The sequence below is a fragment of the Myotis daubentonii genome, chromosome 1 (assembly GCF_963259705.1).
Source record: "Myotis daubentonii chromosome 1, mMyoDau2.1, whole genome shotgun sequence".
NCBI lineage: Eukaryota > Metazoa > Chordata > Mammalia > Chiroptera > Vespertilionidae > Myotis > Myotis daubentonii.
Window position 1 is genome coordinate 24,091,418 of NC_081840.1, and position 26,666 is coordinate 24,118,083.

Here is a 26,666-nt window from a genome sequence, read left to right on the forward strand (position 1 = left end):
TGAGAGTGGGTGGTGGGTGGGGAGTGATTAACAGGGGAATTTATATGCATACATGCATAGCCATGGACACAGACAATAGATTGATGAAGGCCTGGGAGGGGCGGGTGCAAGGTGGAGGCGGTCAATGGGAAAATAAAAAACAAACAAACAAAGGGGACATCTGCAATACTTTCAACAATAAAGATAAACTTTTTTAAAAAAGATATTAACTCAGGAAAAAAATACAGCAAAGATATTCAAACCAAAAATAAAACAAGTAATAGAATGGGAAAATATAGGGTGTCTTAAAAATGTGGACACATACTTTGAATAATTATAAAGGCAGTGCTTATTAAAATACATTTCATTCTCAAAATTGAGCCATCAGCTGTTGAAATGTGTATACATTTTTTGGGACACCCTATAATTGCATAACATATATACATAATTGAATATCCTAATATAAAGTTTCTACAAGTTGATGAGAAAAAATAAGCCACTTAGTAGGAAAAAGGACAAAGTATATAAACAGTTAAATGGTAAAAGCCTATACTCATTTGTACAATAAATACAAGAAAATATGCTCATCCTCACTAGTAGTAACAAGGAAATACTTTTCACAAAAATTTCACAAATGTTTTAAAAATGACCACAATGAAAAAAAAGAAAAGAAAAGAAAAATGATAACAGTGAAGATGAAGGATAATGAGCAAGACAAACACATTGCTGGTGGGAACATAGTCAATCCTTGTTATTTGTGGATTTCATATTTATAAATTTGCCTACTTTGACCCAGAAATACCATTTCTGCAAATCTATACACTCAAATAGAAGCATTCTTTGTAAGGCCAACAAAATAAAACTTACAACAACAATAGTAGGAAACTACCTGAATGTTCATTGAGGGGGAAATGCTGGAATCTGTATATATAATAGCCCACCTTCTGAATAGCAGAATGACCAGAACAACCAGTCGACCAGTCGCTATGATGCACACTGACCACCAGGGGGCAGATGCTCAATGCAGGAGCTGCCCCCCCGTGGTCAGTGCACTTCCACAGTAGGAGCACCACTTGGCTGACTGGGATGAGCGGTGCTCCCACAGCGGGTCAATCCCCATAGCCCCCCCCCCCAGTGCACAAATCCGTGCACCGGGCCTCTAGTATCTTAATATATCCATACTCATACCATGGAAAAGTACACAATTTATAAGAATTTATAAATTTACACACACACATTTCTTCAAAGTTTTTTTCAACTTTTTGTCATCGTTCTTGTTAGCTATTGGCCAGTATTTAGCCTTAGATGGAGTTTACCATCTATTTTGAGCTGCATTTCCAAGTAACCTGACACATACATGTGTGTGCATGTATGTGTATATACATGCATTTTTTTTAAGCCTGGAGGGTTTTCTATTATGACTTGAAAAAATTTAATTTAAAAATAATGTGTGTGATACAACTCAGCTTATGAAAAACAAACAACAGAAGCAAAAAGAAAGAAAACCTTTTAATAACTGTATAGATGTTTGTATGTGGAGAATGAGGTAGAAGGATGCTCGCCAGGCTACTAGTATTACTATCTCGGGGTAGAAAACAGAGGCAGCAGGTAGGATTTACTTTTCTTTTCATCATACTTGCACTCCTATTTATAATGCATAGATATTTTCAGTTTTAAAAAAATTAAAGAGACTATAAAGAAGAAAATTCAATCGAATGTAAATAAACAAAATGCAGATTCTTTGCCCGCAGCCCCTATTTTTCAGTGTTTGTTTGCAGTGATGGCCCAATCTGCACTTTCTGACACCTCCGAAGATTCCCAGGCTAGTGGTCCTCTCGCCACTCCCAGAAACCCGGCTCTGAGCTGACATCACCCCTCTGTCTACACAGCCGTCCTGTGAGGATGCAGCTAATGAGGTTGTTAAAGCTAAGTGTAACCATCATCCAGCTCTACTTCTATGAAATTGCTCCCACATCACCCTGATTGGCGTTTTGGGTGTTCTCAAACTCCTTCACCCCGCACTGATGGAAAATCTGTTGCATTCCCACCACAGATGGCAAATGGCACCCATTGGGTGTGGGTTTCACTCATTTACCCCTCAGGGGACATCTTGATTTTCCTTACTGCAAGCTGTTAGGGATAAGGGTCTGCTGTCAGCCCCATGAACTAAAAGGCTTTATCCGTCTCCTTCTGAGGTCCTTACTAGGAGAAGCCATCACTACCGAATGAGACCCCCATCCCCAGTGCGCCTAATTTTCCTTTGCTGAAGCACGGACTTGGTTACCTTTCCCACAGAATCAAAGTTTGGTTTCTCTTTCCTACATTTAGGAAGTAAATGTTTCTTTCCTCCAAAAACAAATATGTTTTCAGTCTATCTAATTATAAAAAAATTGTGACCTCGTTGCCCAAAGTAAAAAAGTGTATTCACATGAGAAGCATAGAAAGAGGAAAACAAAGAGAAAAAAAGCAAGGTAGGTGGAGATAGAGATAATTAGATGCGAAGTGTGAACTCTAGGATTGTTTTTTAAACAATGTGTTTTATTTTCTGGCCGAGTGAAAGGTTCCCATTATATCCGACCCAAAGGAGCTCATTGCATCTCAAAACGATGTGCAATCCCAGAGATAAGTTGCTCATAGTTAGTGCCAGGCCAGCTAATATCCCACCCAGGAGCCGCTTCACCACCCGCAGCTACCTCGCTGGCACAATTCCACGACTTACAGTCATATTCGATATACTCAGTATGAACTAATAAAATAGGGAGAGCAGTGTCAAACAAAAACAAATTCAGAACTAGATAAGAAAAGATTTTATTTTAAAAAGACTTTTTCAAAATAGGAGGGATATTAGTACACTGGGCAGACTGCTCTGACCATAAGATCTATAAGCATCTCAAAGAGGGCATATCTTTTAGCGGGAGGAATAAACACGGCTAGGAGGAGCCGGGGAGGGGGGAGCATGTGGCATGATCGGAGAGTTGAGCAGGAAAGGTTTCTCCTGCAGCCAGCAGAGTCTCAGGAAGGGCCCTTGAGGATGGATTGTTCTGGATTCTAATACTTGTTTAACCACAGGGGTAAGTGGAGGCCTGAAGATATAACTAAAGTTTGGTCAAGTCAAAGTAGCAGTCATTTCGTCCAGATTGGTCAGTGGGGCACATTCCTCATTTATGAGACAAGGAATGGGGTTTTGGAAGGCCTATGTCTGGCCTTGTCATTAGTAAACAAAGGGGCCATCCATGAGTTTTATGTAAGTCATATGGGGGAGGTGACTGCAGTAACTGATTCTAGAGAGAAAGGAGAGGGAGAGAGGGAAACATCAATGTGAGAAACATCGATCCGAGGAACTTCAGGTGGTTGCCTCACGCATGTGCCCCATGCCCAGACTGGGGATCAAATCTTCCTGTGAGAATACAACCTGCTATGTGTCCTGACTAGGAATCAAACCCATAACCCTTCAGTGTATGTGAAGATGCTCTAACCACATAGTAACACTGGCCTGGATAGAGATATTTTTTTAATTGTTATTGTTGGGCAAAAGCGTAGGGCTTGGGTGAAATTCAACAATATGCGTAGTTAAGAAAAATTTCCATTTGAACCCCAAATTGCTGATATTTAAGAATAAACACTCACCTAGAACTGTTTGCTATCTGAACTTTAGGCCATGCAGCTGCCAATACACGATGGTTTTGATAATAATCTAAAGGTCTGCCCTTACACACTGTCTCTCAAGATGCTGTTAATGAGAATTTGAGGGTGATACAAATGTCTTTGGGAAGAAGGGCTTGCTTCCCCATTAGATAGTGCTGCTACTGGGCGTGCTTCATGGGACCCTCTGGCTTGCTTGGCTGGAGCACATAACAGAGTGCAACCCAGATGGGAAAGAGGACTTTGTGACCTAACCTCGGTACATTATGGCTTCAGGGCCTCTCTGAACCCATTTCAGAAGCTTCCAGAGTAACATCAAAGAGGTACTCATAGAATTTGTAAATACGGAATCCACAAATAACAAGGATTGAGTATATTCCCACCAGCAATGTGTTTGTCTTGTTCATTATCCTTCATCTTCACTGTTATCATTTTTCCTTTTTTTTTTATCCTGCCCATTTCATAGCTTCCAACAGGGAATATGCAGGAGTAGTGTTAAGAATTGGAGGAGCAGCCCGCCCAGCGTGACTCAGTGACTGACCTATGAACCAGGAGGTCATGGTTCGATTCCCAATCAGGGCACACGCCCAGGTTGTGGGCTCAATCCCCAGTAGGGGGTGTGCAGGAGGCAGCTAATAAATGGTTCCCTCTCATCATTGATGTTTCTGTCTCTCCCTCTCCCTTCCTCTCTGAAATCAATAAAAAGATAATAGAAAAAAAAGAATTGGAGGAGCAGCAAAAAGATGCTGGTAAGACTATTTACCCTCCAAGAAAAACCTAGTCAACCACAGGCCTAATAAATAAGCCCCCTAGGATTAACATAAGAAACTATAAAATAATCCAGGGGAATGCTGGTCTCACCAGCTTTGGTCTCCTCTCCACCCCTTCCCACTTTACTCCTTTACTTAGGTAATAAAATACAATTAGTTTACAGACCTGATCGGTGGGGCTTTCAAAAGGGACACATGGTCCAGTACTTATGTGTGGTCCTGACTTGGGATATTCTGGTCCACTCAGAAAGTGATGTAAATGAGTCAAGAAGATGCTCCTGTTCCTTGCCTGATGTACAGGAAACCAACTAAAACCCGTCAGAACTTGGCTACCCAACCATCAGGGAATTTGAATTCTTTTACTCTTGCATGAGCCCTCAAAAGGAGCTATTTTGTGGGTGTGTGTCCAGTGAAAGGACTAGAGCATCACTCCTATAGCACATGTACTCATCTGAGGTTTTTCTTGTCTCTTCCAAAATTAAGAACAGTGACAAACACATATGGGGAAACATTGATTAAGTATAAAGGAGAGAGATGTCATTATTAATTTATGTTCCACTGGAGGATTTCCAAATGTAACATGCCTGCCAATTAAAAAGAATCTCAACCATATCCAGCTACCCACAGCATCTATTTCCAGCTCCCACTGACAAGAGGCAGGACCTTCATGGCCCAATATAAATCATAACACAATCTGTCTCCAGGTTCTTCATTAGCCTCTTTTTTGATGAAATTGTTGGCGGTCAACACAATCAATCAACAAGGTCCGTTTGGCGGAAGTGAGTCTTTGAATAGGTTGAATTAACAATCCTATATAATAAAGAGCTAATATGCTAATTAGATCAAACAGCAGAACAACCATCCAGATGACCTTTGGATGAAGCCAGGGCTGCGAGGGCCGGCCAAGGCAGCTGGGATTGTGAGGGCAGAGCCCCTTGCACAAATTTTGTGCATTGGGCCTCTAGTATAAATATAAGACTAGACAGCTACTCAAGGATATTTAACATAATTAGCATTGCTATGCCCCCAAAGCATTACCCAGTGATTCATGCCTTAGAAGTCTTGGAGGTGAGCCCTCAAAATGGACACAATAATCAGTTTCTATAATTTTTGCATACCATTATACAAATACCTGAATGATTAATGACTGTATTTACTTGGTCAATATACTTCTGTAAATTGCTTTATGAAGAATAATTACACAAGAGAGAGCTAGGCTGTACTACAGTCTTCATTCATGTCATGCCCAGGTAACAAAATACTATGTCCATCTTTCCCTATGTAGGCATATAAATTCACGTCATTATTTTAACACTGCTGCACAGTATTCCAAAATAGAGGCACATTATAGTTGATTTACCTGGTCTACTACTGCTGAACATTTGCATGGCTTCTAATTTTTTCTTATTGCAAGAAGTACTGCAGTGAAAGTTCTTGTATATAAACCCTTTTGTATATGTGCAAAAATGATTTAAAATCAATTTTTAAAATAATTTCTGGCCCAAAGGGTACATACATTTTAAATGCTGACAGAAATAGCCAAATTGACTCCTAAGAGACAAGATCCATTTGTATTCCCAGCAGCAAACAGTTTATGACTGTCTCGCCAAACTCTCATTAAACTAGAGATTACCAACTTAATTTTGGTCAGTGGGAAAACAAATAGCAATTTATTTCACAGAACACATTTTGGAAAACATTGTTCAGTAATTATTTTTGGTTTTGAGTATTAGTAGACTATTGTTATTTCAAAAGTTTTGATAGTCTTTCTAAAATGTTTACCACTGGGAACCTTTGTACAGAATATCAATTCACTTCTTTCATTTAAATGGACACTCACCTGAATTAATTTTCAGCTGGTTAGTTATGGATCTAAATTGGTGGTCTTCTCTAAGGTTACAGAAGATGTGTAAAGGTAAAGCTGGAATGTATGGTGATCCCAGAATGCACCTGGAAGCTGGTGTTTGGAATGAAACCCTGATCTGTTTTGGAATGATCTCTGAGAGGGACAAGAACAGAAATACATATTGTCATTTTGGAAATTCTTTTTAAAAGCTTTAAAAGCAGCCTGCTTGCTCACTGCATAATCCCATGCAGGGAGCTCCAGAGGAACTGTTTCTTATTCACTGCACAGGACAGCTCACAGGGAAGAGAAGAGATACATTAAAGAGATGTTTGGGAATTTGCATGAAGAAAGAGAGGGAACCATAATGAAAACAGTGATAGCTTCTTGGTGGTAAATTTGAGCAACTGAGGGAGGGGGCTGGCCAGTTCCCAGAGGTGGTTCAATGAGAACATATGAGCTAAGCTTTGTCCAGGGCAGGTTGGTTCTCTAGAGGAAGCTGTCATTTGCATAAAGATTACACTATGAATATCTATGACCCATATTCTAGATCTCCATGGTTCTGCCTCTGCTTCTGTCCTATCTCTACTCATGCTGTCAGGGGTCTAAAGATGTAACAGTTACTGAACCATCATGGAAAATCCAAGAGGCTGGGCAGGAAGACATAACCTGGAATCCAAGGTGATTGAACTTTGTGGCTCAAGGCCATGAATTTAATCTCATGTTGATGAACAGAAAGCTTGGTGATGTCCCCCTTGAACATGAGCATAGTTCTACGAGGTAGATACCATCCCTGTTTTACAAAGATGACACTGAGGCTTACCGAGGTTAAGAAATCTGTCCACGGTCACATAGCTTCCATGGCGTTAAGGATGCTCCCACAGATGCCCACCTTCCTCGTATTCTCACCCTGTAATCCCCTTCCATGAGTGTGGGCTGGATTTAGTGACTCACTTCCAAGGAATAGAACAGAAGTGATGGTCACTTCTGAGATTAGGTTGTAAAAGACACTGTCGCTTTGAGTTTCTATTTGGGTGATTATAAAGTTTTGGAAATAGTGTTGGTGGTTGCCCAACACTATGTAAGCACTGGGTGCCATTCAACTGTACACTAAAAAATAGATAAAAGAGCAAATTTTATATTATATATTTTTTTACAACAAAAAAATTCCAAAAACAAAAAACACAAAGCAAAAAGAAACACTGCAGCTTCCATCTGGGGCTTTCTAAGATGCCTCTCTCTGGGGGGAGCCAGCTATCGTGCTGTGAGTTGCCCTTTGGAAAGGCCCCGGTGGCTAGGAACTGATGTCTCTGGCCAGAAGCCATCAAGGATCTGAGGCCTGTCAACCGCCACAGGAGGAGGCTGACAATGGGTCCTCCCTAGCCAAGCCTTAAAATGAAGGTAGCCTTGGGAACGGACCTGGGCCAGAGGTACCCAGTGAAGCCATGCCCAGGTTGCTTACCCTCAGCAACGCTGAGATAATAATTTAAGCTGCTAAATGTAAGGTAATATGTTGTGTAGCAATACATAACTAACCACTATTAACTGGAAAAGCTGTGATTTAGACCCAATTTTGCCTGTCTCCAGAGTCTGAGGTCTTAACTCAGTCATTATTTATCACTCAAATATGTATTTGTGCCTATGTACCTGGTACACACCAGACTAGAGACAATATATGGAGTGATGTACTAACAGTCTACTTTTTCTAACCAGGATCCATTCTACATAATGACTTCGTATCATGGGACCGATTTGCCATTTAAGCAGAAATGGGCAATTGCAGCCTTACATACTTCTATCCACTACCTCTGTTAGCACATGGCTGCTTCTCCCTCCCTCCCTTCCTTCCTTCCAGGAGTCTGCAGCTCCACTCCCTGGGGAGAAATGGCTTTTCCAGACTGCAGGGAAGCTGGAGGCAACGCACTGCAGGGGCACCTGGGCCCAGGTCCTGCTTCCTCTCCTGGGAGAGGAAGAGGCCTTGCTGATTGAGTTCAGCTACAGAAACAGGAAAATCAATGGCTTTAAAAAGTCCTGTGAAACACAGGGCATAGATTGGTTGTGTAAGTTCTTCCCAAAGTCTCTGGGGAAAAAAAAAGTGTCTGTGTATGTGTGTGTGTGTGTAGAATGGGTAAGAACTGAGCTTCTCGGAGCCAAAGAGAAGCCTCCTTGCAGGATGGGCTCCATGCAGACCCACTGGAGAGTTTGGAGGGCAAGGAAAACGTTCCTAAAATACACTATTTGTGCTCATTTTCTGTTTAGACACCTCTCTTCCGAAGAAAGAGGTTTTGTAGCTCAGCTAACAAATTTGCCTCTTCTTTCAATGGTACAGTGGGGCCGATTCCTGGGCTCTTTCTTACCAGTGGTTTGGGTATTCTCACCAGTGGTTTGTTGGTGAAGATGACTTGCTTCATAAAGGTATTCAGTAGTCCCTAATTTGTATAAATAGACACACTTCAAAACAAGATAAACTTGAAGTGCATGAGTGCTAAACATTTCTCAGCTAGCTAACCTTGTTAATACTTACCATGGAAGAGGTCAATGTTTGACTTTAACTTAAACCTGAGTCTGTCTAGATTTTAAACCAATGTTAAAATGTACCAACGTACCAGTTCTTAAGTCATTGATCTGCCAGGGGTGCCCACTGGGGCCAACCTAATCCTAGAGGTGAAGGGTGAGCAGTGCCAGCATGGTCAGGAATGGCCCAAGTTGGTAATAAAGCTCTAGTGTCCTTTCGGTTGCTCCCAACAACAATTTCTTTCCTTCCTTCCTCCCTTCAGCAAGGTATACCCAGCAGTAAACATATTCTTGTAGGAACTATCCCTTAGTCATACCATATCCCCTAGTCCTTTGACAACTCCCCTTGGCATCTCTAAGTATGGAATCATCTCTAGTCAAGGGTCCCAAACAGCACCCAAGTGTTCTGCTTTTTAATGTTAGTCTTAGGTAAGTCAACCATACTGAGAAAAAATGTTTTTAAAGTCTTATATACCCTTGAAGATTTAGGGCTATTGAGATGAGGGAGGCATAGGCCCTAATCTTTACAGGATTAGAATCCCTGAACCATACAGGGGCATTTGCTCAATTTCCAGGGAAATCCCTGTCCCCAGCTTCCCACCTTGAGCTTCTTCTACCTTCCTCATCTCCCCCAACACCTCTAAGTTGGTCAAACCTTTTTTTAAAGTATATTTTTATTGATTTCAGAGAGAAAGGGAGAGAGAGATGGAAACATCAATGAGAGAGAATCATTGATTGCCTCCTGCACGCCCCCTACTGGGGACCGAGCCCACAAGGCAGACATGTGCCCTGACTGGGAAATCAACCATGACCTCCTGGTTCATGGGTCAACACTCAACCACTCAGTCATGCTGGCTGGGCATAAAGTGGTCAAATCTTTAAGAGGGGCCAAAGCTTCTTATTTCACAGTAGAGATGAAAAGCTTCAAGTGCCATTACTTTGGCAGGAAATTTAGAAGTGAACAAACTACATGCATTTAAATGGAGATAAAAGTGAGGTATCAGAGCCTTTGTTGATGTGGCTGAGGCAAGAAAGAGTGAAAGGGCACAGCCTCCCAAAGACAGTGAGAGCAAGGCATGGGAAGGCAGAGACTCAGAAGAGAGGGCTGGCAACTGGAAACAAGCATCTGATTCACAGCTCAGCCTCGGGCCAGCTCCACCAGGTACGTGTCAGTGATTAAAGCGGTGTCTCACCAGCCTCCAATTTCCTAACTATTTTAAGAAAGCAGCAATCAATGTTGAGAATAGGCTAGATTCTCTCATTAGAGAAATCAAAGAATCTTACACAAAGCAACAGCCATTTAGAATTTCCTAATTGTAAAAAAAGAACCAATTAATTAAATCACTTTAGAGAATCAAATAACTGAAATGCGCATCAGCTGAAAGCACAGTGCAGAAATGACTGTTTTTAGAAGGCACATACCAGGGGCCTGAGACAGTGAAGACTTCAGGCTTTGAGGACCATTATGTCTCTATGACAGCCACAGGCAACCTGTAAACAAATGGGTGTGGCTAAGTTTCCATAAAACGTTATAAAAAGTTTGTAGGCCAAGAGCTACACAGTTTGCAGACCTGTAGTTTACACCATGTTAAACAGAAGGTACACCGTTTCACCTCTCAGACCTTGTACTTCATAACATTTTACAAAGGATTTGGTTCTAGAGTTAGCAAAACAATAGTCAGAATTACCTCTTAGAAGAAATCCAAAACACTAATTCAAAAAGACATATGCATCCCTGAGTGTCTAACAATAACAATTGGATAAAGAAGATGTGGTACATATATACAATGAAATATTACTTGGTTATATATAAAAAAAGAATGAAATCTCATCATTTATGACAATATGGATAGACCTAGAGGGCATTATGCTAAGTGAAATAAGTCAGACAGAGAAAGACAGATGCCATATGATTTCACTTATATGTGGAAGCTAAAAACAAAATAAATGAACAAACATAACAGAGCCAAAGTCATAGATGAAAAGATCAAACTGATCATTACCAGGCAAAAGGGGGTTTGGGGGGCTGGGTGAAAAGGTAAAGGCATTAAGAAGTACAAGTTGGCACTTATAAATAGTCACAGATATGTAAACTACAGCATAGGAAATACAGTCAATAATATTTTAAGAACTGTGTATGGTGCCAGATGGTACTAGATTTCTCAGGGTGATCACTGCATAAGTTATATAAATGTCTAATCACGATGCTGTATACCTGAAACTAATAAAATACCGAATGTCAATTATCGTTGAAGAATTAAAACAATTTAAACAAAGAAACCGTCTCAAGAGGCAGGAGTGATCAACACCATTAAATGAAAAAATGAGAATTACCTCTTAGATTCTAGAATTGCCTGTGGGAATAGCCACCTTCTGAAGGAAGAACATACGTCTCCCACAACAAGTTCCTTCTAAGAAATTTACTCTGACAACCATAGAGCCTATGCCCCCGGAATTCTCTCTCGTGCCAATAGTTTCTCATAGCTTAAGTGAAAATGTGAAAGGGAGTCATATATACAACCATCTTGAATAATGCATATACTCCTTTCAAAGATAAAATCCCCTGAACCTTCAGCATTGTTTTAGATTACTTTTATTGCAATGTTGCTTAAATATGCATAAGACTAACACAAGCCCATGCAAAGTGCTTCTGCTTATAGTTCTTATACAATTGTGAAACCAAAATAAATGTAAAAAGTAAATACAAAACTAGCAATAGTCAACTCATTCAAACAATACAGTAGATGATCGTGCTCCGCTGTGATTACATCCGTTTGCAGTGTAAACATGTCCCTGCCATAGCTCTAGACCAGTGATGGCGAACCTTTTGAGTTCGGCGTGTCAGAATTTTGAAAAACCCTAACTTAACTCTGGTGCCGTGTCACATATAGAAATTTTTTGATATTTGCAACCATAGTAAAACAAAGACTTATATTTTTGATATTTATTTTATATACTTAAATGCCATTTAACAAAGAAAAATCAACCAAAAAAATGAGTTCGCATGTCACCTCTGACACACGTGTCATAGGTTCGCCATCACTGCTCTAGACTATGGCAAAACATCATTATGCTGCCACAGGGCCCTATTAGTGCACACACATCATTTACAAATCAATTCTCCTTCTTTCTACCCGCCACTGGCCAGGACAGTGTCATGCCACTCAGACAAACAAACAAAATCCCTGCAACTCAGCAGCAGATGATCAGAATTGGTGCATATTCACTGTTTTCAAAAGGAATGCAAAGCCCACCCCCACAACCCCCTCCCCCCCAAAATGTACCTGAGCACCCCAGTTTGAGAACTATTGCTATGGACACTGGATTCAACTTAAACCTCGCTATGCTTCTGCAGTGACTTCTGTCCTCCTCCAAACCTCTCTAGGATTTATTTTCACCATCCAGGCGACACTGGCCTTTACTTTATTCTTCCCTCCACCTTGACCACTGGCTCCTTCAGACCAGAGACCCGGGCAGGAGGACGCTCCTCTGGAAGCCCGGGTTCTAGCCTGAGTTACAAATGCACAACGAGAAAGTCACTGATCTTCTCTTAGCCTCAGTTTCCCCATCTGCAAATTCAGGGGTCGAACGCCAAGGTCCCTTCCATTTCTTACATTCTCTATTGCTATGAGCTAAAAGAGAGGGAGATGAACCAAAGTGTACTGTTCTTATTCCGTTGTACACGGAGACCAGCAAAATGTGTTACTCATAGGAGGAGCCCCTGAATACATGCTCAGTTGAAGAGAAACATCAAAGCAAGAGAATATTACAACTAAAACAGACCCTAGAAGTCATTTAGTCTACTGTCCTTATTTTGTAAATTAATTTATTTGAATGCCGGCTCTGGGTGGCTGTGGATGCGGCCCCTTTCCCAGAGGGGCCGAGGGCTGGCTCCCTCTTCTGGGCCAGCGGCCAACCTCCTGTGCCCCATTCTTTCCCCCAGCCAGCATGCTCCGATTGGCCTGGGCCTGATTGGCCCTGATCGCAGGCCAGGCCTAGGGACCCCACCCACGCACAAATTTGTGCATCAGGCCTCTAGTGTTTATATTATGTACATATAATATATAACATACTAGGGGCCCAGTGCATGAATTCATGCACCTTGAAAGGAACTGGGGGCCGCAAAGCTAAGGTGGGTACAGGGACAGGTCTCGGCCCATCCTCCACACCCCTGCCTGGCCCCACCCGCCGTGGACCCCAGTCCCCTGTCTGCTAGCAGCCCTGCTCCCACCACTGCTGCTCCCATGCACTGACGGCCGGCCCCAATCACTCCACACCATGCAAGCAGGGCTGGCGCCATCAGCAAGTATGAGCAGCAGCTGCTGCCCCAATTGCCCCTCAGGAGCAGGGGGAGGTGGAGAAGCCCTGATGGGCGGTTGAGGCTGGCAGCCACCACTTGCACCCACTGATGGCGCTGAGCAATTGGGGCTGGTGCCAGGCGCTGGCAGTGGGTGTGAGCAGGGCCGGCGCCAGCAGCAGGTGTGAGTGCTGGGTGGGACCATGGCACACAGTAGCAAAGAATTTTCATCTCAATGACAGCGACCGGTGTCCTGCCTTAGTCTAGTGCCCCGCTCACATGCTCCACCATCCTACCATGGCTGATGCCCACCATGTTCCAGGCTCTGCCGCCTGCTGCCGACGCCCACTGTGTTCCGCGCGCACCTCTGGTGGTCAGCGCACATCGTAGCTACTGGTTGTTCGATTGTTCGGTTGTTCAGTTGTTCCACCGTTTGGTCTATTTGCATATTAGGGTTTTATATATATAGATAATTCTTGCACATAATATTATACATGTACATATAAGTTATAAAAGTTGCTATGACTATGTCAGGAGCATTAGTGGGCAGCTGACCCTGACCTGGGGGATCAAGGAAGGCTGCAGGAGAACATCACTCACCAGTGAGTCCTGAGGACCTCGTGCTATTCAGAGAGAAGGACTTGCTGGGGTAGGGCCCTCCGGGGCCCACACATGCCACGAGTTCTGAAGGACACTAACCCATCTCCAATTGATGGCTGCCAAGTGGAAATTGTGGCCCTGATTTTGGTCTTCAGTTTTTATTTTTCAAGAGAACCAGAAACAAAAATTACTGATTTTAAAAATGTTAGCACTTAATTTTAATTTTTAAAATACTATTAAACAAAGTCTTTCTCCAGCCCAGATGCCGCCCCCTTGTACTCTTAGTTTCCACAGTTCTGCTGAGCCCTTTCTTCTTGCATTTGCAATGTGTTTTGCTTGTGTGTCTAGGGAAGGATGGGGAACCTTGGAGATGCAGGACTCCCGCCGAGACAGATACTTCAGTGAAGTCTCAGACAGACACTCTGACACAGGTATTTGAATAAAATATCAGAGAATGTTTGGGCTAGAGGGCTAGAAAGGGGGATTCTAAACATTCCTTCCACTTAAACCCTTTCTTGAGTTCTCATATGGCTCCAACAGGAGGTCAGAATGTACCCCATGAATTAAAGTGACTTAGAGAATTTAGATTTCAAAAGCATTGACCAAATTCAGGTTGGAGTTTCCCCCCAACACTTACTTTTAAGCTGCTACTTTGGCCTGGGGAAACTTTCATTTCATGTTAGCAAAGCACTTCTTAGAGGAAAGAAGCCCAAGATGGGAGAGGCAGAACCCATGTTGTGGTTCCAAAACAGAAAATCAAACTTTGACGTGCACTCGACAAATAAATGAAAATCAAAGCCCAAGTATTTGAAGAGAAACATTGCCATGGCGTTTTTGCAAAACATCACTACTGAGAATGATAATTCCGTGGTACACACATTTTCTCCTCTTCCTGCTTTTTCTCCATTTGGAAGATCATTTGAATATCTATGGGAAGAGAAAACCCGCAGGTTTCTGGGAGGAGTGGAGAGGACGTCATATAATGGCAGAGGCTCCGGGTTCCCCTTTCTTCATGCACCCCAGTAACTCTGGGGGTGGCTCAGCTCCTCTCCTCCCACCCCACGGGGGGCAGGCAATAGTATTAATCAGCCACTGCCTAATTACCAGCTGACTAATTAGTGAGGAGGGGAGCTCCCCGGCTCCTGCTGTGTCTTAATAATTAATCCATAAACTGGTTAATCTGTCAGCCTCTTCCCTTGATCTCTCAGCAAAAGTCCACAGTGGGTTCTGTCCCTCCACCCCACCTCCTGCCCCAGTTACAAAGAGACAAACCCAAGAGTTGTCTTCATTATTTCCTCTCAACATCCCCACCCCAACCATCACTTATCAAAAGTTCAAGGTTTCTCCCGTCTGTCCTCCCTTTTGTTTTCTCACAATTTCTCCTCTGGTTCATGCCATCCCTCCCACCCCATGTCTCTACTACCAAAACACTCTTCCTACTAGGTCACCCAGCCTATCACCTCTCAGCCCCCAACCCCAACCTCACTTTTGTTCCCCAAAATATATATGTCAAACAGTTACATATAGTATGTCACTCTCCTGCTTAAAAATCTTACCTGAATCCTCACTGCTAGTGAAATTAAGAACACAACCTTATGTGCAGCATTCAGTCGCCCAGGATTTGTACCTGCTGCACTGCCTCGGAGGAAAAGCATTTATTCTTTTTTAAAAAAGATATTTTTAAAATTGATTTTTAGAGAGAGAGAGAGAGAAGGAGAGGGAGAGAGAGAAACATTGTTGTGATGGAAACATAGATCAGCTGCCTTCTGCACGCCCCCTACTGGGGATTGAACCCACAACCCAGGCACATGTCCTGACTGGGAATCTAACCAGCAACCTATTGTCTCTAACAGGACAATGCCCAACCAACTGAGTCAAACAGGCCAGGGCAAGCATTTATTGTTAAGTTAGCCACATCAAATGGGCCAACACAAAAGGCTCAGTCCTGGTGCACTGTCTATGGGGAAAGGGTGTGGACTTGTGTTAGAGGGATTGTTATAATGGAGTATTTCCAAGGCCTGATCTTTTACCACATCAGAGTTCAGGCAGAAGTGCAAACAGCAGCCAAGGATTGCCACGGTGGCCACATGGAATCTGAGACCAAGTGTTGGGTCCTTACACTAATAAATACTTCAGTCTGTGCTTAACTCCTGCGAAGGTCTATCAAGTGAACAAGACTAACGAGACAATGCCTCATATTCAAGCCAATTTAACTCGAAGGCAATAGGAACCAGGTCCAGCTGAGTCTCCCACAATGCAGAGGGTAAAGTAAACCTGAGAGAATGAATGAGAGAAAGAAAATGATATACTGTCATGAGATGCCTTTTATTACCAGGTATTTATTTATTTTATTGCCTTTTATTCACTGTGGCACTTATACCAAACACAGCCTCTAAGAGCAAAGACAGGCAAACTGTAGGTTTTAAAGGATTAATAGGAAAAGGAGGTCTAGATATTGGCAAGGTATTAATGCTAAGAAAAGGTTCCGAATCTCGTTGTCTTTTTGCTGGAAAGTGAAAGGGGAATCTCCTCCAGTACCTTGTCCTGATACAGCCAGCCTGGTTGGGGTAGAAAGACAGTGGGGGTAGAAAGACAGCAAAGCTTAGAGTCATCCAAACCAGGAAGAGTTCTTGCTGTGCTGCCAGCTCAGTTAGCCTCTCTGAGATGCACTGTCCTCACCTGTACAGCGATAGCCTCCTTTTTCTTCTCACCTTACTCCCTCCTCTGAAGGATTTGTTTGAGACGGCTATGAACAGAGATTAGGACACAACCTAATTAATCTACTTGCCAGAGCCACTGTGAAGATGGGAAAGAACTCCAAAAGGGTGGACGAGGTGGTGTTGCTACATCCACAACCAGGAAAATAACCATTTAAAGTCTCCAGATCCAGACTTGGGGTGGTGAGTGCACAATGGAGTAGAACAGATATTGCATTATCCGGTTGCATACCTGAACCTTATAGAATGTCATTTACCAATGTCACCCCAATAATTCTAATAAGAATTTTAAAAATATAGTCTCCAGATTCACTATCATGAGGTTGCACTGGAAGCACATTAGATAACACACCCATTAATCGTGGGTAATTGAGCCACGGTGCTATGAGAGTTATAAACAAACTCAGTCCTGCTCTGATGGAACTTACAATCAACTGGAAGAGTTAGAGCTTAATAAACAAAATGACCCAATGCCTACCTACTTGGCAAATGCTCTCAAGGAAGGGCACGCACTTCTGTGAGGACTTAGAGGAGGAGCTTGACCTTGAGAAGGGACGATTAAGTGAGTCCAGGGAGGTATCAGAAAGGGAACAACCAGCCAGGGCCTGGGAGGAAGGAGCCCTGTGGGCTTCAGAAAGGAAAGTGGCTACAAAAGTCATGGGAATGGAGCCTGCCACAGGAGGAGGACAGGTACAATGAGGTGTATGGTGGGTGGCCTCTCAGAAACACAGAGTGTGGGTCAAGAAAGACTCCTTGACAAACACAGATGTGAACCATAGTCTGCCTACTATATCTTAAGAAAACAGTGCATTAAACATTTTTTAGATTGACTACTGACTTTTTGACACTTCTTTACATTTTGTGCCCTAGCCTCAGCCCTGCTAATTTTAGCTCCCTTGGGGAGCCAAGACGGGTTTCAAGCAAAGGAGTCACATGATTAGTTCCCCGCCCCTTCCTCCTTTAAAACATACTGTGAAATTCACTTGGAATAATATTGATGGAGGCAAACCTATTATTACCTGATACCTAGTCGTGGTTTGGCAAGTTCACTCTATGGGACAACCTATATTTTTGATCTCAAGATTTTACAGAGATTTCAAAAGGACTAAGGTAAGGACTGAATAGCTAGAAAGAGTCACAGCCGGGCATTTCTGCACGTTAACAGTGTAATTCACAGTTTGATGGGATAACATCAACAGTAATAAACTACAGATCTCATATTCTCAGACCCCACGCCACATCCCCTAAATTCTCCTCCACATAATTCTAGAACTCTCTGGGCTCTTCCCACACATGTACACAAGACACATCTCATCCAGGAGCCCCACCCAGGTGCCCAGGCTCTGGCCCAATACAGCCTGTGAGGAATCAGGGTCTGAGGCGCACCCTGGGGGCTTTCCACTGCCCTGGAAGTGTCAGAGGGGCTGACCAACTGCTGCGGGGCAGTTACTAGGGGGCCTCTCCCTTTGCCCCAGTCACTATGATGCCAGGAGCAGAAGCTATCTCCCACTGTCTGCCATGCCCCAAGTTCTAAGATGTCATCTCTCTCTTCCCCCACTCGACTCATAGAACCAAACCATGCTTGAGGGCTGCTTCGAACAGTGAAATCCCCAACAAAAAGCACAAAAATGCAAAAAATGTGGCAACAAATAGAGAAGAGGACACTTATTCACAGCATGAGAGCTGCAACAGGCACACAGAGGGTCTTGCTCAGCCTCCCTGGGAACATGCACGCTGAGCGCGGAGGGACTCAACTGTGTCCCCGCCCCGGCACGCCGGTAAAAGGAAGCACCATGAGGATTGATACTGGGGCTACATGTAAAATTGAGTGAGCAGTGAATCTACAAATATGAAATCTGCAAAAATGAGGATCAAGTGTACAGGGTGGGGCAAAAGTAGATTTACAGTTGTTCATATGGAAAATAATACAATAATTAATAAATAATAATACAGGACAAAAACGGTTATCCGTATTCACATCGGTAAACATACTTTTGCCTCACCCTGTCTTATTATTTTCTCCATTTTACAGCTGAGGAATTTCTAAAAAAAAAGGAAAGGGAAATAGGAAAGAAGGGAGGGGAAAGGAAGAGAAGAGAGAAGAGAGTTTGCACGACTTTTTTTCTCTGAGGGAACAGTAGTGAGTGTTTAAAGTCAGGAAGTCCTTCCTAATGTTGAACTTACCTTTGACTGAAATTTTAGGCCTGTTCTTTGCATCTCTGCCCACTGCTAAGGCAGCAAAAAGCTGCTCATCTCGGTGTCTGTGCAGGCACTCAAGTCCACTGTCAACTTTGAAGAAATCTAATCTAAGGAGCCAAGTCACATTTTTCTGGCAGAACTAATAACCGCAAGTACTGACAGACCACCTGTGTGCCCTGGCTTTTTAGAGTGACAGGGTCAACACAGCACACCGTGGTCACATGACAGAGGCATCTCCGGAAAATGTCACGTTCCTGGAAGCCGTGTTTTGCACCCGTAATTGTGCACAGCAGTGTCGTTTCCCAGCAGACTCAGGCCCTACACAGCAGGACTCTGCAAGGCAGTGCTCATTTACTGAGGATCAAGATTCTTTTTAAAAATATATATATATATATATATTTTTATTTATTTCAGAGAGGAAGGAAGAGGGAGAGAGATAGAAACATCAATGATGAGAGAGAATAATTGATTGGCTGCCTCCTGCACGCCCCCTACTGGGGATCCAGCCCGCAACCCGGGCATGTGCCCTTGACCAGAATCGAACCTGGGACCCTTAAGTCCGCAGGCCAACGCTCTACCCACTGAGCCAAACAGGCTAGGGCGAGGATCAAGATTCTTAGTGTCAACTGCATATTTTTTTTAAAAATCAATACATATATTTGAATAAGCTAGGACATTTTCTTAGGCAGAAAAACCATAAACTGATAACAATGGCTTTACATTTTCCAAACTCTTTTTTAAAAAATATATTTTATTGATTTTTTACAGAGAGGCAGGGAGAGAGAGAGTCAGAAACATCGATGAGAGAGAAACATCGATCAGCTGCCTCCTGCACATCCCCCACTGGGGATGTGCCCGCAGCCCAGGTACATGCCCTTGACCGGAATCGAACCTGGGACCTTTCAGTCCGCAAGCCGACGCTCTATCCACTGAGCCAAACCGGCTTCGGCATTTTCCAAACTCTTAGAGCTTCTGAGGGCTTTCCTGTTCACTTTCTCTTTCTGGAGGCCTTTGTTGTGGTTACAAAGCAGAAGAATCAAGTAGCCATTTTTTGGACATTGTCCATTCAGGGCAAAACTGACCCTTCCACCTGAACGTGCGTGATCACTACATCAGCCTTTCCTCCTGAGCACAGGCCTCTCAAGGGCTCAAAAGGAGTTCAGTTGCCCAGAGACAGACATTCTTCCCATGCATTTCTGCAATTCAGGTCCCACAACCCCTTCCACTGACTCACTGAAGCTGGGACACATGTATTCAGCATCTATTTAAACAGTGTTCCTTGCCATTGTAGCTAGGCACTTGGACAAGTCTGCTGTTTTTGCAAGAAAATAGGAAAATAATGTGGATGGAAGAAAAAAAAAAGTTGAAGCTAAGGCCAGCCTGCGATCATCTTCCTTGGCAAGCAGAGAGGGAGGGTTAGAGTCAGGTCAAACTGTCCCCAATAAAAGGCATCAGTCATCTGGAATGTTTTTGTTATCCCAGACAGAAATAGGTCACCCCAGCACACTCCAAGTTGGCCAATTAGAGTCAAGTCCTTGTGAAGTAAGAAATAAAAGGGTAGAGATTGAGCAGAAAACCTCTCCCCTCCCAAAGCGGGCAGACCCAAATTCCTGGAGCAGATTAACACATCAAAGCCACTTACAGAAATCTACCTCCTTCAACCAAGGACAGTTTGTAGGCTCATATGAGGACGCTGACGTACTCGGCAGTTATTATGCAAACTCTGGCTGTATGTCATCTGTACTAATGCCCAGCAAAATACACTCAGGAAGAACACAGGGCAGGAGAGCAGACAGATCTTTTGTCCGCACTGAGAAGGAGTCTTGGTCTCTGGTTCGGCGAGAGAGAAATGGGGTCTGGTAGTGATGTCTGCCTTGATCTGTGACAGAGGAAGGGCGGAAGCCTTGACTAATCTCCCCAGTCCAGGCTTTGGAGTCAAAAGCACTGGATTCAAACCACCGACACCCTCACCAACTGCCTAAAGGCCAATCCTCTCTTAGAAACACTTTCTTTCATTTCTATAAAAGAGAAAATAACTATACTCAGAAAGACTGTGGAGCATCGACAACGCGATGTTTGGAAAGTGATCGACATCTCAGAAAATTGTGAACAAATGCTCATTTTTATTACTTATAATTACGGAAATTGCTTTCGTGTGGAACATTTATATCTACTTCACAGTCCACTCCAAATAGTTCACACTATAGATGTTAAACACATTCTGTTAGTGTTAAACACATGAATAGGGTGTTCAAACATCCTGCTGTTCATTTGTAGTATTGCCATTGGTGGTATTAAATATTGATACTGATTGCAATAAATGTGTTATCGAGAGGCCCTGGATATAATCATTAGTGTTATCCAGCGTTTTCTATGAGGGCATTTTAATAGGCTTAGACATGCCAAAAATGAAGCATGTCATTAACAGAAACACTCAATAGGAATATACATATAAATATGTTTAAGGCAATTTTACATTTGTACAAACAGACTGTCAATAAAAAAAAAAATGACAACAGCCAACACAACAATAGCTGTCCAGTGTGAATGAATCAAAATTATACCTATTTTTTTTTTTTTTAGTCAGATCGGCAAACATAATTTTTGGTGTGCTGCAGAATTTTAGTAATTAGTTTATGTGTGCCATGAGATGAAAAATGTTGAAAATTGCTGCCATATATGGTTAGGTTTTTGTATATTGATCATTGAGAATATTTACCCAGAGCTGACCCAACACAATTAAATATATCTTCCAAGATGAAGGGCCTTTATGCCAAATGCCTACCATGCCCCTGGGTCCCCAGGGCGCACACAGTCACATAGAGGCAGCTCAGATTCATAGAAGGGGGAAAATCCCTCATCTAAGTGAAGATGTGAGCACACTTGTTTTGATATTTCTTCCTTTCTTTTCTTTGCTTTCAAACTTCTCTGCAATCTGTTTCTCCATTTGCTACACACCCGCTCCTGCTTCCAGGTTTAGTGTATTGTTTATGTACTTTACCTACACCGTCCCCTACCCCCATCTCATTGTAAACTGATGTCCTATTTATGTTCCAAATCGGAACTGTGTGTCCTGCCTTGACGTTCAAGATTCATAATTGTTCTTAGCGAATGGCTGATATAAAACCACTGAGAACCAGACAGATACAAAAATGTACCTGTAACTATGTATTATTAAGATTATTTATAGGCCTACAATACAAGCAACAGGCCAGACCCAGAGTCCATTAATCACACACATTATACAAGAGGCTACACTTGGTCTTGGATCCACATGAAGGAGAGATGTATGTTGTGAATGTAAAAGATAGAAGAGAGCTTTGAAGAGACGATTAGGCCACGTTGAACATGACAATGCAATTACTGAAGCCAGGCTTTCTTCATCCCTGCAGAAATGGAGAACTGTCACTGAATACTTAATATCTTATAGTACTTAGCTTGACCTTATTTTAAGGTGACATAAAGTAAGGCTACCCTAGCAGATCAAATAGAAGAGAATTTTTGAACCTGTAATTCATAGCATATGTGAAGGCCAGGAAGAATGTATTTGCAAAATCACAGCCACAAAAGCATTACCTTTGACCTACATGGTTGCCCTCAAATCTTAAGGAGAACTTACCATAATACAAATGTGATTGAAACCCTCGCCGGGTGGCTCAGTTGGTTGGAGCATCATCCCATACACCAAAAATGGTTGTGGGTTTAATTCCTGGCTGCGGGTTTGATCTCTAGTCTAGGCAGGTACGGGAGGCAACTGATCAATGTTTCTCTCTGCCTCGCTCTCTAAAAATCGATAAAAGCAGCATATCCTTGGGTGGGGATTAAAAAAAAATGTGTTTGGCCCTAACCAGTTTGGCTCAGTGGATAGAGCGTCGGCCTGCGGACTGAAGGGTCCCAGGTTTGATTCCGGTCAAGGGCATGTACCTTGGTTGCGGGTACGTCCCCAATGGGGGGTGTGCAGGAGGCAGCTGATCAATGTTTCTCTCTCATCGATGTTTCTAACTCTCTATCCCTCTCCCTTCCTCTCTGTAAAAAATTCAATAAAAATATATTTTTTAAAATGTGTTTGAAGAAAGTACTAGCTCAAGGTGGGCCACAGGAAGTGGATGAGACTACATTTTTCTTTCATGCGACCTGAACAGAGACAGAATGAAAAAAAAAAAATCATCGACGGTAACAACACTAGGTGATGTATGAAAGTGCTTTAAATACATGTTGTCAAGTTCTTCTAACCCTTGCTCATTCTAACCTTTACCCTAAACAGGCGTTGGCAGATTTCCCCAGGATGGATTTTCCCTCTTAGACACGAGAACATGGCCGCTGGCCTTATCCACGGTGTGTGTGCTTCCTTGATTTATTTTCACTTCTTTGAAAACATCATCCATATTTTCATTTGCTCCCATCTGCACCAAGCGTTCAATGGATGGATGTTCCTGTCGACAGTGTCCCAGAAAACCCCACCCACCATCTCTTTCTCGGTGAATTAAAAAGCACAGTGGGGCTGGCCCGCACCCCAGAACCAACCTAGCATTTCTATACATTTTCTGAAGAAAAAAAAAAATTTAGAAAAAAACCCTCAAACCTGATATCATTAAGGACAGCACACTTTCCATTCTCAATTGTCAGGAAAAGCTGAACTGAACCATAATGCAAAAGGAGGAGCAGGAAGCAACAACTCTCAGTAATTTTCCTTTCTTTATTTGTGGTAAAATGCTCACTTAGTATAATCTGTGAGTACGCACACATTTATTACTGACAATCACTATATTTGTATAATACAGACAAATTGCTGGGAACTCAAATTAATGGTAATGTGAGCTACTTTTACCACTTGTATTAGGCACACAGAGGGCATTCAAATGCCAATGGTTAGAAAATAAAGAACCTTGCCTGGCTGGTGTGACTCAGAACCAGCAGGTCACGGTTCAATTCCTGGTGAGGGCACATGCCTGGATTGTGGGCTCAATCCCCAGTAGGGGGCATGCAGGAGGCAGCTGACCAATGATTCTCTCTCATCACTGATGTTTCTATCTCTCTCTCCCTCTCCCTTACTCTCTGAAATCAATGAAAATATATTTTAAAAAAGAAAATAAAGAACCTCATATTGTTGGTAGAACTATCAGAGAAACAGCTTGCTTATATTCAAGGTTAGCAAGAACCTGATTATTTTACCATGTTGTCAAGGTATTTTCAAGACAACATTCCTCTTCCAAATCTGGTGGAAAGGTCTTCACTCCATTCAGCGCAGGTGGGGATACAGTACACTGTGCTGAAGGAATCAGTTTAGTCCTGCTAAGCCAGGTTCTACGGCATATGTAGGTTTCCCCAATCCGACACCTGGAGGCTCAGATCCCAGCAGTGTCAATTCAGCTTTTCATTCTTCAAAGGCAGACACATTTAAGTAAAAAGCAATTTTCTCTTTTGCAGGACTGTGAATGATGGCAAAAATGAGCGTCCTGTCAGCACCTTATGGTCAGAAAGGCTCTGGCTTTGAACAGCAGCTGCACAGCAATTACAAGCGTCCAGATCAAAACATCAGGTAACAGAGCCTGAGTTGGCCCAGTGGCGTCATAGCCATCCAGCAAAGCAAATTATTTCATCTGCTACTCACCTAGTCATGAAGGCCAAGGATGGAAATTCCCATTCCCACAATGAATTAACCAGAAAGATCCAACAATGGCTTTCTAAGATGTGAGTTATTATTAAAGAGGGACAAATAAAGCAGAGCTATTTAATAATTAGAGCATGATTGTAGAGACACTGAAGGAATGCTTTACAATGTCACGCTTCCATCCTCTGACCAGACTTCCCAAAATTAAGAGAGCACCTGAGTACAATTAGGGGTAGAGAATTATGCTATCTTGGCAATTTAAAATACACAGAATGAATTTTCAATTTTTAAAATTGGTGATGAACCCAAACATGCCTCGGGAGAATAGTTTTGGGGGCATTTCTTTTTTTGGGGGGGGGTCATTTCTGAGACAGAAACCCCCTTGAGAGCCATCTTAGTCCATAATGACCCGAGGCAGACCTTTTAAAAAGAGAAGAAAGGCTATGTATGATAAAGGCTAAGAACAAAGTTGCCACCATTTGTCTTTTATAAAGTGTCATAAATGGATCCTCTCAACAAGTGCAGCTGTTGTATTAAATTAAACAGAGATTGCTTGAGCATCTTTTACATTCAGTCCCAACAGCAGCTGCTATTTGGAGGGTGCCTTTGTCTAGTCCAACTCATGATTTCTGGTTGCGAAAGTTTCGTCTATTGGGGGACACATGTTACGTAAGCACTATAGCCAACATGGCAGCTCAGATGAAAGCAGAGATGTAATGCACTGAAGTTTAGCTGCTTACATCAGTTCTTGGCAGTTTTAGTCAACATATAAATAATGGGGAAGAAACTAACTTGGCTTATGATTCTCTTGCCAGTGCAAGCCCAACTTCCGTCTTAACCTTCCACTCGTTTCTCACGGCTGATTCTGAAAATCCAAGTCATTACCAGTAGAGATGATCTGTGGGAGCACCAGCACAGAGAGCACCTGACCCATCAGAACAAATCTGTTTAAATTGTATTCTGACAGGGATGCTGGATTGGTATCGACCCTCACATTGCAGTGGTTCATGGATGTTACTGTGCATTCGAATCATCTGGTGGGCTCATTAAAACACTGGTTGCTGCCCTCCACCAATGTTTGATTCCTAGGTGATGGCCTCCTACTGACTCAGGGAGCAAGCTTTGAGAATCACAGTTATACTAAACGATTCCATTCACAAATAACCTAAAAGTAGAGCCTCTTCAAATGGAGTTAACAGCACAGTGGGGAGGAGGACAGCTAGGTCATACAAAATTGGTGCTGGCAGCAGTCAGTACAAAGATTTGGCTGGGTATGCCCTGCTTCCTTTGTGACTAGAGGTGTTCTATACATAGCCGGGCTCAGAGACAGCTTGCCTCTCCTGTCCCTGTCATAAGGCTGTGTTACTGCTAATCGCCAATGCTGCTGCCTGTACCTGCTGGGAATATCTACTATTTCAACCAACACTGAACCTACCACATGCCAGGCACTGTTATAGACTGAGCAGTGCTTGCCAGCCCAGGGTGGCTGAGTGGAAATTGTTGAACATGAAATCTATCCTGACAGTCCTCCTTAACCAACGCAGCTGGATTTGAGGGATCCCAGAAGGCCCACCACATCTGGGACCAACATTCAGATGCAGATTTAGCATATATTTCAGCCCTAGAAGAGTAATAAAAGAGATGAACTTGCATAATAGGATAAGATATCTTTGCTTGCAATTTTTGGAATAATCTGTTCCACTGCTAGGTCTATTTGTATTTTTTTTTTTTTCATTTCTCAAAGTAGCATCTTATTTTTGCAAGAAATAGTTTTGGGCTAGATTCCTGTTATATAATTTTCTGATTATTTTTATGACAGAGTTTCTCTTAGCTTTTACCAGGTCAGAACAATGAGCAGAAATCCACATGACCAAATGTGGAATATAAATGTTTAGAGATTAGATTTACTGGTATTAACAAACCTATGAGAGGAATTTGATCTGACCAGATCAGATCAAAACTTTCTTGATCTATAAGAACACTGCCCAACTATTACAGAAATTATGAAGATCTTTCCCCATGAGCACCTCTCAGCCTTGAGTAGAGCTCTTCAAAATCTACTTCCAGCTTTCTCTTTTTCTCCATATGAAGAGTTTGTATAACTAGATATCAAACTAGGAGCCAAGAACTGAAAGATGGACTGATATGGCTCTTACTTTATTGTAAATATAATTCTTTATTAAAATAGCTAAACTTCAACAAACCATAAATATAAGGTGTAAAGATACTTTGATGTAGCTCTTAAAAGAAAGAACTAGAACTGAGTGAGGTCTAGAACCTCTCAAGAAGGAGGTCAGGATGAATGGCCTCAGGTAACATATGCCGATTCTCAGGACTCGGGAAGTCCTAGGAGAAAGGGGTTTCTCTCCTGCAGGAGGTGGGGCTCTTTGAGTGGAGGCAGCATCCTGAGGGGTCACAAGTGGGACTCCATCCAGTAGGCCATGGAATAGTAACCCCTTGGGGACCCATATTATTTCTCCAGCTCCCTCCCATC

General features: G+C 42.6%; 1 protein-coding gene across 12 annotated transcripts in view; it reads right to left on the bottom strand.

Moving 5' to 3' along the window:
* Positions 1-26,666, bottom strand: part of RGS6 (regulator of G protein signaling 6) — a 483,467-nt gene that overhangs the window by 250,159 nt on the left and 206,642 nt on the right. Inside the window, exon 3 of one of the 12 annotated variants that reach the window (XM_059691692.1) lies at positions 10,171-10,239. The exons of the other annotated variants lie outside the window; for them this stretch is intronic. The gene's annotated coding sequence lies outside the window, so the exon portion shown is untranslated. The remainder of the gene's footprint in view (positions 1-10,170; positions 10,240-26,666) is intronic. 12 annotated transcript variants of the gene reach the window in all.